A 15,118-nucleotide genomic window follows, 5' to 3' on the forward strand; every position below is an offset into this window, starting at 1 on the left:
CCCTGACCTGGGGACCTTCTCCCTGACCTGGGGACCTTCTCCCTGACCTGGGGACCTTCTCCCTGACCTGGGGACCTTCTCCCTGACCTGGGGCCTTCACCCTGACCTGGGGACCTTCTCCCTGCTTGCACCATGTGGTTCTAGCGGCGTGAACCCTGGGGGTGAGGACCACTTGTCTAGCTGGCAGTTACATCAACAACACTGCACTATGAGAGGCTCTATGTACGCGTGTTTTGACACGTGGGCGTAAAGCCGGGCTTGGCGTGTTTACAGCGGGAAGGTCATATGCTGCTCAGCTGGTGGCGGGGTCGTGCACCGCACAGCTGGTGGCGGGGTCGTGCACCGCACAGCTGGTGGCGGGGTCGTGCGCCGCTCAGCTGATGCGGGGGTCGTACGCCGCTCAGCTGGTGGCGGGGTCGTGCGCCGCTTAGCTGGTGCGGGGTCGTGCGCCGCACAGCTGGTGGCGGGGTCGTACGCCGCTCAGCTGGTAACGCACAATTCAACACATACGAGTGAAGAATACCTTTGTGTTGCCATATTCTTGAGTTGCAAGACCTATTCTTATTAATATATTGATCAGTAAATGATAGCTGTATTGTAGACCGTTCCATCACGCCTTTCTCAAGGCGTCTCGCCCTCTACCTTGCAACCGCGTCTGTACCACTGTAACTGTACCACTGTAACTGTGCCATTGTACCTGTACCACTGTAACTGTACCACTGTAACTGTGCCATTGTACCTGTACCACTGTATGTTTACCTGAAGGTACACTGGCACCTGTATCCTCTAAGACAACTACTGCACTGTTCACTGGGCCTAATGTTCAATTTAGGCCTATTGCGCCTGGCGATAGGCCTAAATTGCATCATTCAATTCCTGTTCCCTTTGTACGCGTCCTCCTCATCTCCTTGGACCTCCTTCCCCTCGACTTACCACTCTTAATTACCCTTCGCTCCCCTCCTTCCTCCTAACAACCATTCCAACCACACTAACAACCATTCCAACCACACTAACAACCATTCCAACCACTCTAACAGCCATTCCATCCACACTAACAACAAAATATAAAGTAAGCCAATGTGATGTTTGTTTGAACTCCAAGATAGACTTGTTGTTTTGAAATGTATTCCCACTTGCGTGTGGCGTCAGGTGGGCTGGGGGAGCCGTTGCAAGCAACCATGCAATAATCGGGACTTAGTAATGGTTGTATATGCAAAACTCTTTGAGTAACGGGTGCGGGTCATTAAGAGCTTAGTGCTGGGAGCTGGTTTGGCTGCTCTCTTGTAAAGACTCCTTCAGAAACACATACACAACCGTGTGTTTTGTGTGTGTGTGTGTGTACTCACCTATTTGTGCTTGCAGGATCGAGCATTGACTCTTGGATCCCGCCTAAATGTGTGTGTGTGTGTGTGTGTGTGTGTGTGTGTGTGTGTGTGTGTGTGTGTGTGTGTGTGTGTGTGTGTGTGTGTGTGTGTGTGTGTGTTTGCAGGATCAGTTAGCTCTTGGACTCCGCCTTTCTAGGTTGTGTAATGTACCAAAATCCCGACCTATCGCTTCTGAGAGCTCTATTCATCCATCGTGAGACCTGTTAATGAGTATGCTGCCCCGGCATTGAATCTCTGGCTAAAGAAACACAAACCGAAACGTGAAAAGGTCCAAAAACATGCAACAAGGCTCCTTCTTGTGCTAAGGAGACTTGAGATTTGAAGAAAGAGAACTTAGCCTCAATGCACCGGAGGAAAAGAAGAAATAAGGCTGACATGACAACGACGTACAAGATACAAGAGGGAGTGAAAAGTAGACACAGACACATTGTTCAAATTTAAGGGATATTGAACTAACGATGGTTCAGGTACAGTTCTGTGTGTACAGACACCCAGGATAAAGCCCACAACGGCTAACTCCCAGCATCTGTTTACTGCTAGGTGAACACAAGCATCAGATGAAAGAAACTCTGCCCAATTGAGCTCGGATTGGGAGTCGTGGACGGCGACCGCTCGGCCGTGAGATTCCATGAGTGCTTATGCTCACCTAGTTGTTCTTACCTGACTGTGCTTGTAGGGTGGAGCATGTGTCTTCCGACCATCAGTGATACATTACAGTGCCATCACTCACTTTCTTACCAATTTGCATTTTAAACTATGTATCGACTTGGCTTCGACAACCCCGTCACGCAGTCCGTTACTCTCATTTACGACTCTTACACTCACCAAGGGTCTTCTCATATCTCTGACGCATGTGTTTTCTGTTTCCAACTATGTCCCCTCGTTCTACTGTTCCGTAATTGGAGCATTGCTTCAATATCTACTTTATCGGTTCACTTCAGTGTCCTGTGCGTTGTGTTCCTCTTGTTTATGTTGTCGTATAGTCTACCTTCACTGTCTCTCGCTCCAACACTCTCCCCCTCTTCCACTACCGTCTCTTTTCTACCACCAGTTACCATTTGAGTTCCCACGCTCTGTTCCATCGTCTATGTCTCCCTCACTCGTGCCCCCCCCCCCTCGTTCTGTTCCGTCTTGATGGTCCTCCCACCTCCCTCTGTCTATAGAGACCATGCTGGGGGCTGCATACGCTAGTAAAAGTCTCACGTATGTGGTGCAACTTGCTAATTACATTGTGTGCTAGTCTATTCCTTTATTGTTGGGAATTAGCTACAGTTGTCAGGCCCAACCTCACCCTCTAAACGATTGTTGTCACGCGGGCTGCCTCGCATTATCTCTGGAGGGAAAAAAAAGAAGGGTGTTGGGACGTTTCGGTCCGTGGTGGACCGATAATGGTTCAGAACAGCCACTGCCGTCTTCACAATACTAACGACCACCATCACCCAACCAAATAAAAACGTTTTATTCACAACCACTATACAACCTTTACCGCCACTTTCAGCTCGGCTCGCTATTGTCAGGGGCCGCAGGAAGGCGCTCCAGCAGTAATTGTTGGAGAGTCGATTCTCAAGAGACGAGCAGCGCGGGTCCACGCCTACTCCAGTCCACACCTGCGCGGGTCCACGCTTACTCCAGTCTACACCGGCGCGGGTCCACACCTGCGCGGGTCTACGCCTACTCCAGTATACACCTGTGCGGGTCCACGCCTGCGCGGGTCCACGCCTACTCCAGTCCACACCTGCGCGGGTCCACGCCTACTCCAGTCCACACCTGCGCGGGTCCACACCTCCTCCAGTCCACACCTGCGCGGGTCAACACCTCCTCCAGTCCTCAAAAATATAAATTATTTACTTTACCAACAAATCGAAATGTCACTAATAAAAATATTTTTTCTGCCAATCAAAAGGTGAACAAAAGTTTAGAAATGCTCAACTATTGCTCTCATTTCCTCCCCCATCTCCATCCTTTCCTTCTTCTACATACCCCCCCTCCTCTTATTCTCTCATTCTCTCTACTCTTTTTCATTGCCTTTCTCTTCCTTATTTCCTCCCTCCTCTCCCACTGCGAATAATGCTAGTTATTCACTGAGACAGTGATCACCCGGCCAACAACTGGCCACTCCCCAGGAGACCACCCCTAGTGACTGTCACAATACAGCTGGTAATTGTCACAATACAATTGGTTACAGAACAATAAAGCCGTTGTCTACTGATGTATTCACAATGGCTGATCCTACCAATTGGAATCTATCAGAACCATCAAAACGCGAGACAGCGCGCGCTATTGGCTAGTCGCTGACAGTTCAGCAGACAGATATGATGAATGATGTAATTCCCTTCTCCCGCCGGTAACTGCTGAGTGGCAGACAGTCACGGTGACCGCTCAGACTAATTCCTAGACGTCTGATTGGTCACCCATCACCCACCATCACCACCCTGATCCTGACACACTGTAATATGTGGAAAATATAGATTGTGTGCGTCTGTGTATGCCTATATACACACACACACACACACACACACACACACACACACACACACACACACACACAGTGTGTGTGTGTCTTCCCCACACACCAGTGGGGAAGTAAGGAAGTGTTTACTAGAGTTGGACGTGACGAAGGCTATAGGCCCAGATGGAATCTCCCCTTGGGTTCTAAAGGAAGGAGCAAGAGAACTGAGCCTACCACTCTCCATAGTGTATAACAAATCACTGGCAACAGGGGAACTGCCAGATACTTGGAAAGCAGCTAACGTAGTCCCGATATACAAGAAAGGGGATAGACAGGAGGCACTGAACTACAGGCCAGTGTCCCTAACCTGCATACCATGCAAGCTGATGGAGAAGATTGTGCGAAAAAAACTAGTGGAGCATCTGGAGCGAAGGAACTTTGTAACACAGCATCAACATGGGTTCAGGGATGGCAGGTCCTGCCTCACAGGGTTACTTGAATTCTACGACCAGGCAACAAAAATAAGGCAAGAAAGAGAAGGGTGGGCAGACTGCATATTTTTGGATTGTCAGAAAGCCTTTGATACAGTGCCACACAAGAGGCTAGTGCGAAAGTTGGAGATGCAGGCTGGAGTGAGAGGGAAGGTACTCCGGTGGATAGAGGAATACCTAAGCAACAGGAGACAACGAGTCTGTGTGAGGGGTGAGGTCTCAGATTGGCGAGACGTCACAAGTGGAGTCCCGCAGGGGTCAGTCCTTGGACCTATACTGTTTCTGGTATATGTAAATGATCTCCCAGAGGGTATAGATTCGTTCCTCTCAATGTTTGCCGACGATGCAAAAATTATGAGGAGGATTGAAACAGAGGATGATAGTAGGAGGCTACAAGATGACCTGGATAGACTGAGTGAATGGTCCAACAAATGGCTGTTGAAGTTCAACCCGAGTAAATGCAAAGTAATGAAACTAGGCAGTGGAAACAGGAGGCCAGGCACAGGATACAGAATAGGAGATGAAGTACTTAATGAAACAGACAGAGAGAAAGATCTAGGAGTTGATATCACACCAAACCTGTCTCCTGAAGCCCACATAAAGAGAATAACGTCTGCGGCATATGCGAGGCTGGCTAACATCAGAACGGCGTTCAGGAACCTGTGTAAGGAATCATTCAGAATCTTGTACACCACATATGTAAGACCAATCCTGGAGTATGCGGCCCCAGCATGGAGCCCGTACCTTGTCAAGCACAAGACGAAGCTGGAAAAAGTCCAAAGGTATGCTACTAGACTAGTCCCAGAACTAAGAGGCATGAGTTATGAGGAAAGGCTGCGGGAAATGCACCTCACGACACTGGAAGACAGAAGAGTAAGGGGGGACATGATCACAACCTACAAAATCCTCAGGGGAATCGACCGGGTAAACAAGGACGAACTTTTCAACACTGGTGGGACGCGAACAAGGGGACACAGGTGGAAGCTGAGTACCCAAATGAGCCACAGAGACGTTAGAAAGAACTTTTTCAGTGTCAGAGTAGTTAGCAAATGGAATGCATTAGGAAGTGATGTGGTGGAGGCTGACTCCATTCACAGTTTCAAATGTAGATATGATAGAGCCCAATAGGCTCAGGAATCTGTACACCAGTTGATTGACGGTTGAGAGGCGGGACCAAAGAGCCAGAGCTCAACCCCCGCAAGCACAATTAGGTAAGTACAATTAGGTAAGTACACACACACACACATACACACACACACACACGCACACACACGCACACACACACACACACGCACACACACACACACACACACACACACACACACACACACACACACACACACACACACGCACACGCACGCACGTATAAACTATATAATAAGTCGGTTAATCTTCAATTTTCTGGAAGGAACTGATTCGACACAACATTAATACTGATTCACATGTCACTTAAAATTTCTAATAAATACAGTGTAATGCAGTAATTGGCATATTTTCGGTATAAAAAGTCGGAATTTCAAACTGCGAATAGGTGCAAAGAGCCAGAATTTGGGTCCAAAATATGGCTCAGGTATCGAATTTGGGATGTTTGGGATATTTTGAAAATTGCAGGGGGGTTTGGGCAAAATGTGACACACCGCTGCTATCATAAGGATATGGGACCTATAATTAATATGGAGGTTAATGTCCGGCCCCGTGATGCTGGACCTGGCGCTGAGAGTGCCTGAACTCGAGGGTGTCGTGGTGTAGCTGGACCTGGCGCTGAGAGTGCCTGAACTCAAGGGTGTCGTATAGTGTACGCCCCTGGCGGCCAGACCGGACCCCACTGACCCAAGCTACCACCAGAGGCGCCAGCTGACCTCAAACTCTACCGTAGAGATGCATCCTCCTGGCCCCCTTCGAACCCCGCCACACTAACTCGAGCCCTCACAGACACCATCTACTTGTTCTGCTCGGTACCACTACACTTCTTGCAGGGCCAGCGTTCGATCCCCGAATATCAGAGTGGTTCGGCACCGTTCCTTCACTCGTATCCCTTCCAAGTGATATATAGTCATCCTGGAGAGAGTACCGAGCCATCATATAGCACTGGGAAGGGGTCAGGATAAGGATTTGGGATGGGACTGGGGGGGCAAGGAATGGTGCCCAATCACTTGGACGATCGGGGATTGAACGCCGACCTGCATGAAACGAAACCGTCGCTCTACCGTCCAGCCCAAGTGGTTGGGCAGGGAGATTACAAAGAAAAATGTTCAAAGCCTCGCTTCGCTACTAGAGAATTTAACAAAACAAATAAAAACCTAGAAAAACCCCAGGGAAGAAAACCCCACCCATAGGGAGGGGGGGGGGGTGTGCCAGCGAGCCCAACCGTCGCTGGCCGACGCCACACCAATAACTGTCCAGACTGTCTGCCAATAATTGCGACGCAGCTTCACTTGAACCTTTATCAACCATTTCCCCCCTCAGAGTCGTTTTTACACTATCGAAACAGCAGTGGGGTTTGTATTGCTTTTTTCCTCCCCTCCCTGAAGCAAGTGGGTGGGACGGGTGTGTGTGGGGGGGCGTCGGGCGGGGACAGTGACTGGACGGGACGCCAGCTGTCAGTATACATGTGCGTCTGGACGGGACGCCAGCTGTCAGTATACATGTGCGTCTGGACGGGACGCCAGCTGTCAGTATACATGTGCGTCCTGCGTCAAGTTGCTTCATGCTGTATTGTTGCTTCTCTGTCGGCTTGGGTCGCGCCCTGCCACACGCGTCATCATCTTCTGTTGTTTTTCCTTGCTGTCGGTGTTGGATTGGTCGACTGGTGGTCAAACTTCCTCTCGTGTTCACTGTTGATGTTCTTATTATCCTGTTGTAGTTAGCTGTGTGTGTCTGTGTCACCTGTGTGTGTCTGTGTCACCTGTGTGTCTGTGTCACCTGTGTGTCTGTGTCAGCTGGTTGCCTGTGTCACCTGTGTGCCTGTGTCACCTGTGTGTGTGTGTGTCAGCTGTGTGCCTGTGTCAGCTATGTGCCTGTGTCACCTGTGTGCCTGTGTCACCTGTGTGTCTGTGTCAGCTGTGTGCCTTTGTCACCTGTGTGCCTGTGTCACCTGTGTTTTCTCTTTTTCCACATACGTAAGACCCATTTTGGAATGTGCAGCGCTTGCTTCTTGTCCTTATCTTGTGAAACAAAACACCGAGTATAGGATCTTCAATGTATCAGCCAATAATAATAATAATAATAATGTAGCTATGTTCACTACGTACAAAATATGATGCGTTACTCCTCAGAAGATCCATCTTTGTACTTTTGGTATGATAGAGGACCCAAAAAAGAAGGCAATGACGTCATTTCTCCTAGGCCTATATGTAGTACATTAAGCCTAAGACTGTACTACTATTTGAAGCCTAAGAACGCTACAGGAGATAAAGTTTGTCCGTTTTTAAATCTTTAAGACAAGTAAACTTCTTTTTTTTTGGGTTCACTTATCATATTTTGTTATGTCATTGTATTATTATTTTAGCGGACAGGCCGGGAGAGATTTCAGAGCTATGTCACATGGCTGGCCCCAGGGTAAAGAGGGTTGAGTTACGAGGAAAACTATAAAGAAAGTTAACCATCACGTTACTGGGTGGTAGACGAGCCGCGAGAGACATGTTTACCACATACAAAATTCTCAGGAGAATGGACAAAGCCAATATAGACTGTTAAGTATATCTTTACGGGACCTGTTGGTTGGGTTACATACGACTGAAGTTTATTTGCCATAATTCGGCACTTTTCTTGACTGCCAAAAATCATATTATTACTGTTGTGATATCTTCCCTAGTTGGTTATATATCTGATGTACATTGTTAACAGGCGGTGTCTGTGAGGTGGGTGGGGCAGTGACGGACACCCACACTTTTCTCAGTACAGTGACGGACACCCACACTTTTCTCAGTACAGTGACGGGACAGTGACGAATTGCATCATCTGAACACAGTGACGGGAGGACACAGAAGTCTATGCCCCAAGCGGGAGTCACTCTTTTACATATTAACGTTCCTGGGTACAAATGCACTTACACAGCAACCAAAGGCTGTATGAAGGGGTCACATATTGCGTGTCGAGAGGTAACTATGTACGTGGTACTCAAACAACCCCCCACCCATCCCCACAGGACAGGTGTCAACCATGTGCCAGCACTCCAAGGCACCCAGGTGTGTCTCATTCTGGCGCTGCTATTCGCTGCCTGAGCACACCTCAGACTCACAGGTGTGTACAAACACCTGTCTCAAACCTGAGTACCACTGATAACTGGCTATCCCGCTCCCGGCTCCACAACTCTCATGTCAAGCTGTCAGCCTCTGCTCCTGTCACGCGACGGTTTAGCTTCAGGATTCGCAGCGCCTCTCACATCTCTCTCTCAGCGCCACCCACATCTCTCTCAGCGCCTCCCACAACACTCTCAGCGCCTCCGTCAGCACTGAGAGCGTCTCCCTCAGTACTTGCGGCGTCACTCCCACCACCCGGGTCGGAGAGAAGGCTAATGCGCTCATAAAAATTGAGTAAAGTAGTAAAGGGGCCATCACCCGGCCGGCCAGACCCACTGGGGCGGTGATGGTGGGCGGCCAAGCCCACTGAGGGGTGATGGTGGCCGGCCAAGCCCACTGAGGGGTGATGGTGGGCGGCCAAGCCCACTGGGGCGGTGATGGTGGGCAAAGATTTTAAAAACACACATTAGAAGTTCGCTAGATCAGGGAATTAACATTCTTGAAACAGGTATTAATGCCGAGCTGACTGGTGCAAACATTACAAATGTTAAAGAAAGAAAAATGTTCTATGTATTTCATTTACATTTGTATTTGAATGCAAGAACTTGCATTTTCTATATATAAGGAAGAAAATTGTATCGATGAATGCGAACAAGGGGACACAGGTGGAGACTGAGTACCCAAATGAGCCACAGGGACGATAGCAAGACCTTTTTCAGTGTCAGAGTAGTTAGTAAACGGAATGCATTAGGCAGTGATGTGGTGGAGACTGACTCCATACACAGTTTCAAATCAGATATGATACAGCCCAGTAGGCCCAGGAACCTGTTGATTGACAGTTGAGAAGCGGGACCAAAGAGCCACAGAGCTCAACCCCACACTAGAGGCCTACTCTAGAGGCCTCTCATCAGGAAGTCTTGGCGAGAAATGTTCGCTCTCGGAGCTGTTTCAGGTCACGGGGTCATCTGTTTCCCACACACACACCCTTGATTTTGGTGCTGTTGTTTGCATGTTGACGTGTGGCTGGTTGTATCACTACACACTCTCTCTCCCTCTCTTCCCTCTCTTCCATATCTGCCCCTCTCCTTGTCTCTCCCGTTGTCTGAGTCTGTGTAAGCCCCGGGGTCGCCCTGGAGTCGCTCTCGCAGATGGTCAGAAACGTTCTCTAGGCCTGCTTACCCCACAACATGGGCCGATAAGCGCTTTTCCAACCAGGTCATCACTTATTGTTTGGTGCGCAGGGGTGAGCAGTGGAGAACAGCAGTGAAAAGTGAAGAACAGGGATGATCAGTTAAGAACAGAGATGAACAGTGAAAAAACTAGTACGTAATCAATTCGCCGCGCCCAGAGCTGGAACCCAAACCGTTTCTGGCGTGTGAGGATGGCGCCAAAGGTGGTTATGTCGCCACCTCTGCACGGGAGACAGGCCTAAAATGTAAGTTTGATTTACACTGTTGCATCCTTATTTAGTCCAACCAGCACTGTAATGATTCCTGTAAGTTGTCACTGATCAAGTTTCTGAGAATGATTGACAGTTGTTCCGCCTCTCAACTGTCAATCATCTGGAGAAACTGTGTGTGTGTGTGCGTACTCACCTAGTTGTGCATGCGGGAGTTGAGCTTCGGCTCTTTGGTCCCGCCTCTGTGTGTATTTAAGCCCCAACACATACTGCCTCACGTTCAACGTCCTCCCAGCGACTATAAGAAATATTGCCGGAACAACCGTGGACATCTTCAAGAGAAAACTGGACTGTTTTCTAAGAGAAGTTCCGGATCAGCAGGGCTGTGGTGGGTATGTGGGCCTGCGGGCCACTCTAAGCAACAGTCTGGTGGACCAAACTCTCACAAGTCAAGCCTGGCCTCGGGCCGGGCTTGGGGAGTAGAAGAACTCCCAGAACCCCATCAACCAGGTAAACAGGTCTTCATATTGACGAGCCCTCAACTGAATCGTGTAATGCGCACTATTTTTTCTTGTGGAAATATCGGCATGCTTTTATTCACGATTCTGAATATACTGTGTGTGTGTGTGTGTGTGTGTGTGTGTGTGTGTGTGTGTGTGTGTGTGTGTGTGTGTGTGTGCCTGGCTATGTGCGCACTTGGGAAAGCTTGTGTGTGAGAGAGATAATGACGAGGCTGAGCCTATTTGATCCCCATGTCATTAAAATGGAATTGTAAGTCAAAACTCAAGGGTGGTCTCTAGTGATGTGGCGGGGGGTGTACTCACCTAGTTGTGTTTGCGGGAGTTGAGCTTCGGCTCTTTGGTCTCGCCTCTCAACCGTCAATCAACGACGTGTGTGTGTGTATATGTGTGTGGTACTGTGTATATTTTGTGGGAGGGGGTGGAGCTGGGTTAATGGGGTGGAAGGATAGTAAACAATCCCCCCCCCCTCGACCCTCAGCAGGCTAAGGATAGTAAACAGTCCCCCCCCCCCCACCCCACCCCTCGGCATCACATCCAAATTCCCGCCATTTTTGTGCTCAAACTGGCGGGAAAACTTAACCATACGGGAGCCATATTTTCACAGTTATTAGCTCCGCTCACATTTTTTTCCCCCCTTTTGCGGCCCCGTCCCTGAGCGATGCTTTGAGGGAAAATGCAGTCCCGAGAGAACGAAAAATGGCTTTAAAACCCCTGTAAACTGAGATTCACGAGCAATGAGTTTTGCGGTGAAATACGGAGACGATAGCGTTAGAAATCTGCCTGAAATCATCAAAATAAACAATAAACTCTAACATTTGTGAACGATATCTCTTGGCGGAATATACAGGACCTAAAAAAAATATAACCTGGCCAAAATTCACTGACACAGCAGTATTGATCTATAATCAATATTTTTTGTCCTTAATACACAGTGAAATACAGTGAAATACAGTGAAATACCCAAGCTTAATATATCCGTAGTTCGCTGTGTAAGTCCCAACATACGAACGAATACTTGTGGGAACAGTGGTCGGCCGAAAGAAAATGGAATGCTGTTTAAAATCACCGAAACACAATGTAAATTCCTATTTAATAACGGTCGAAAAGCGAAAGGTGGTGGTGGGGGGGGGGGGAGGAGAGGTAGAAACGCTATCCTAATGAGTTTGTAAATTAGTTTTGGGGAAAAATAAAAGATAGAGTGAGATGAGGGGTTAGAAGTGAGTGAGGGAGGGAGGGAGGGGGGTGAGGTGAGAATGGGAAGGGGGAAGGGGGAGGGAAGGGATGGGAGGGGAGGGAATGGGTAAATGAGATGGTTGGGATGGGACTGATTACATGTTGTTGGGGGGTAAATAGGTGTAGGGTAAGTGGGTGCAGGGCCTCTCTCCCTTCTCCCTTTCTCCCTGGAGGCCTGGTCGAGGACCGGACCGCGGGGACACTAAAGCCCCGAAATCATCTCAAGATAACCTCCCATGTAACGCACAAATATTTACTTACAAGTACTCATACGTATATGCCTACACAAATACGTACACGAAACCCCATGTACATGTCATGTAAGTAAATGCACAACCCCCCCCCCCTCCCCCACACACACACCTGTATACATGTATGTTAACCACGTGTATACATATCAACAAATGAATAAACAATACACGCATACATATAGATTTAAGCTAATACACAGGAGTCATATGTGCACATTAACTCTGCTATATTGACACACACAGGTGTACAAACACCCCGACTCCACTCTCAGATACTGCCAGATACTACCACATGCTCCCAGATACTGCCAGATACTACCACATGCTCCCAGATACTCCCAGATACTACCACATGCTCCCAGATACTGCCAGATACTACCACATGCTCCCAGATACTACCACATGCTCCCAGATACTGCCAGATACTACCACATGCTCCCAGATACTGCCAGATACTACCACATGCTCCCAGATACTCCCAGATACTACCACATGCTCCCAGATACTGCCACACACTTCCAGATATTATACACGTCAGTTATTGACAGATACTGATAGATACTGACAGATACTGACAAATACTGATAGATACTGACAGATACTGACAGATACTGACAGATACTGACAGATACTGACAGATACTGACAGATACTGTCAGACACGGACAGTTCCAGACACTGACAGATAGTTTCAAATACTGACAGATAGTTTCAAATACTGACAGACACTGACGGATGACATGGAAGATCAACTTCCATGTTATACCTTGATATTTGTTCTGTGGGAAGTACCTGTTGCTTATCTTGTGACATTTTGTTTCATGTTAACGAGGTTGTTCAACATTAATGAGATTGTTCACTAAATTACTTTTTAATTGTGAACATAATTTCAATTACTTTTTAATAATCACTATTGTTACTGATAATTACATAACTAATATTTAAATTAAAATAAGTATCCTTATTAGTATGAAAATTTGCAATATTTTTATTAATATTATTCTTATTAACAGTCTTGGCCTTATTATCATAGTTATTAATTAGCAGGAGTAATATGTGATCATAACAATATGTGAGTAAATTTCTATATTACAAAAATATTAAAATATATTCTTTTCTATCAAGAGTTAAGCTCATATTTAACGAAAAAGCTTCCATTGATATTTACATAATATTAATATTTAGATTAAACAATTAACTAACAATATTCACAGTGAACAATTTCTTGACCATTTGCAAAAACTATTGTTATTTTCTAAATATTATTAAAAATATATTATTTTATAATAATAATATAAAATATAAAAATTTAACATAGAATTTCCACACAAGAGAATAATCTTTGGGGCGCAGCTTCCGGAATGTGGGTTCAACGGGCCGTGAAGAGGGGAAGTGAGGAGGGGGGGAAGGAAGGGAAGTACAGAGAGGGAGGGAAGGAAGGGGAGGGAGGGAGGGAGGGAAGGAAGGCGAGGGAGGGAGGGCGGGGGGGGTTAAGAGATGATAAGGGAGAGGAGATGGAGGGTGGAGGGAAGGTGATAGAGTTAAGGGGAGGGAGTGATAGGGGGGGAAATAGAGGGAAGGAGGGGGAAATGGGGGAAGAGTGGAGTAGAATGGGGAGAGTGAAGGAGTGGAATGGGGAGAGGGAAGGAGAGGAGAGAGAGGGAAGGGTGTTCTGGCACAGTTCAGAATGGAGTATCCAGCTCTGGTAATCTTGTTCACGCGTGTCTCTGGAGGTAAGACTTCCTGTTAAATTTACTCTTACATTTTTCTTTGCTTCTTTCAGCAAGGTGTTCCTGCTGACCCCGTCTTCATCACCTTACACTTTCTGCTATTGAATTCCAGCAACCATTTCTAGGACAAACTCTGCAGTTTGTTTACATCTTCTTGGCGTCTTCTAAAATGTTCCTAACTGGTGTGTCTGCTCACCTAGTTGTGCTTGCGGGGGTTGAGCTCTGGCTCTTTGGTCCCGCCTCTCAACTGTCCATCAACTGGTGTACAGATTCCTGAGCCTACTGGGCTCTATCATATCTACATTTGAAACTGTGTATGGAGTCAGCCTCCACCACATCACTGCCTAATGCATTCCACCTGTTAACTACTCTGACACTGATAAAGTTCTTTCTAACGTCCCTGTGGCTCATGTGGGTACTCAGTTTCCACCTGTGTCCCCTTGTTCGTGTGCCACCAGTGTTAAATAATCCATCCTTGTCCAAAGAGGGGTGTGTGTGTGTGTGTGTGTGTGTGTGTGTGTGTGTGTGTGTGTGTGTGTGTGTGTGTGTGTGTGTGTGTGTGTGTGTGTGTGTGTGTGTACGCACCTAGATGTGCTTACAAGGTCGAGTTAGGCTCCTAGCCCAACTAGGAGCAAGGATTATTGTAGAAATTATCGTAGAATTTTAATAAGTTTTTCAAACTGAATTTTCCCCTTACTAAATCTCTGCTGATGTTCGGGGACAATTATGATCTGTTCTAAGTGTTCTAAGTGCCTGCTTTAGAACAGCCTCCAGTAGTTTATAGAGGAAGTTTGTTAGTGACTCGTCTGTAGTTCAGTGGTTCTTGTCTCTGGTACATTGTCACCACATTACTCATTCTCCATCACTCTAGAACCTCACCCACTACTAGCGAGGAACCAAATACTACAGCAAGGGAACTGCATAGTGGTTCCGTTGCTTCCTTCAGTATCCAATGGGATATCTTCTCTGGTTTATATATTTTGTCATCCACGGTTCTTGCGGCTGTTTCTTTCTGATCACACAATCATTTCAGTGATAACAATTGAGCCTGAACCTATCTTCAAAGAGTGACATAATTGGGTAGTTTAAACAAGGTTAAAATATGTAAATAACATTACAATTATTGAAAGAACATAATCAGCAGTAATATATATTACGCATCTTTTATAAATATTACCATATGATCTATACATTTCCCGGGAGCCAGGAGGGGTCGTGGAGAGTGGGGGGGCGGGGGTCGTTGGAGTGGGGGGTCGTGGGGGAGGGGGGACGACGACCCCTCCCAACCTCGCCAGAACACCAGCCTATTATTTTTGTAAAACTTGAGCAAATGAGATACAGAAGTTAAATATGCGTGAAGGTGGAGTTAGCGTCTCTTGTTCCTGCTCATATGAGTTTAAAACTCTCTAATAAGTATGC

The sequence above is a fragment of the Procambarus clarkii genome, chromosome 68, assembly GCF_040958095.1.
Source record: "Procambarus clarkii isolate CNS0578487 chromosome 68, FALCON_Pclarkii_2.0, whole genome shotgun sequence".
Classification (NCBI taxonomy): Eukaryota; Metazoa; Arthropoda; class Malacostraca; order Decapoda; family Cambaridae; genus Procambarus; species Procambarus clarkii.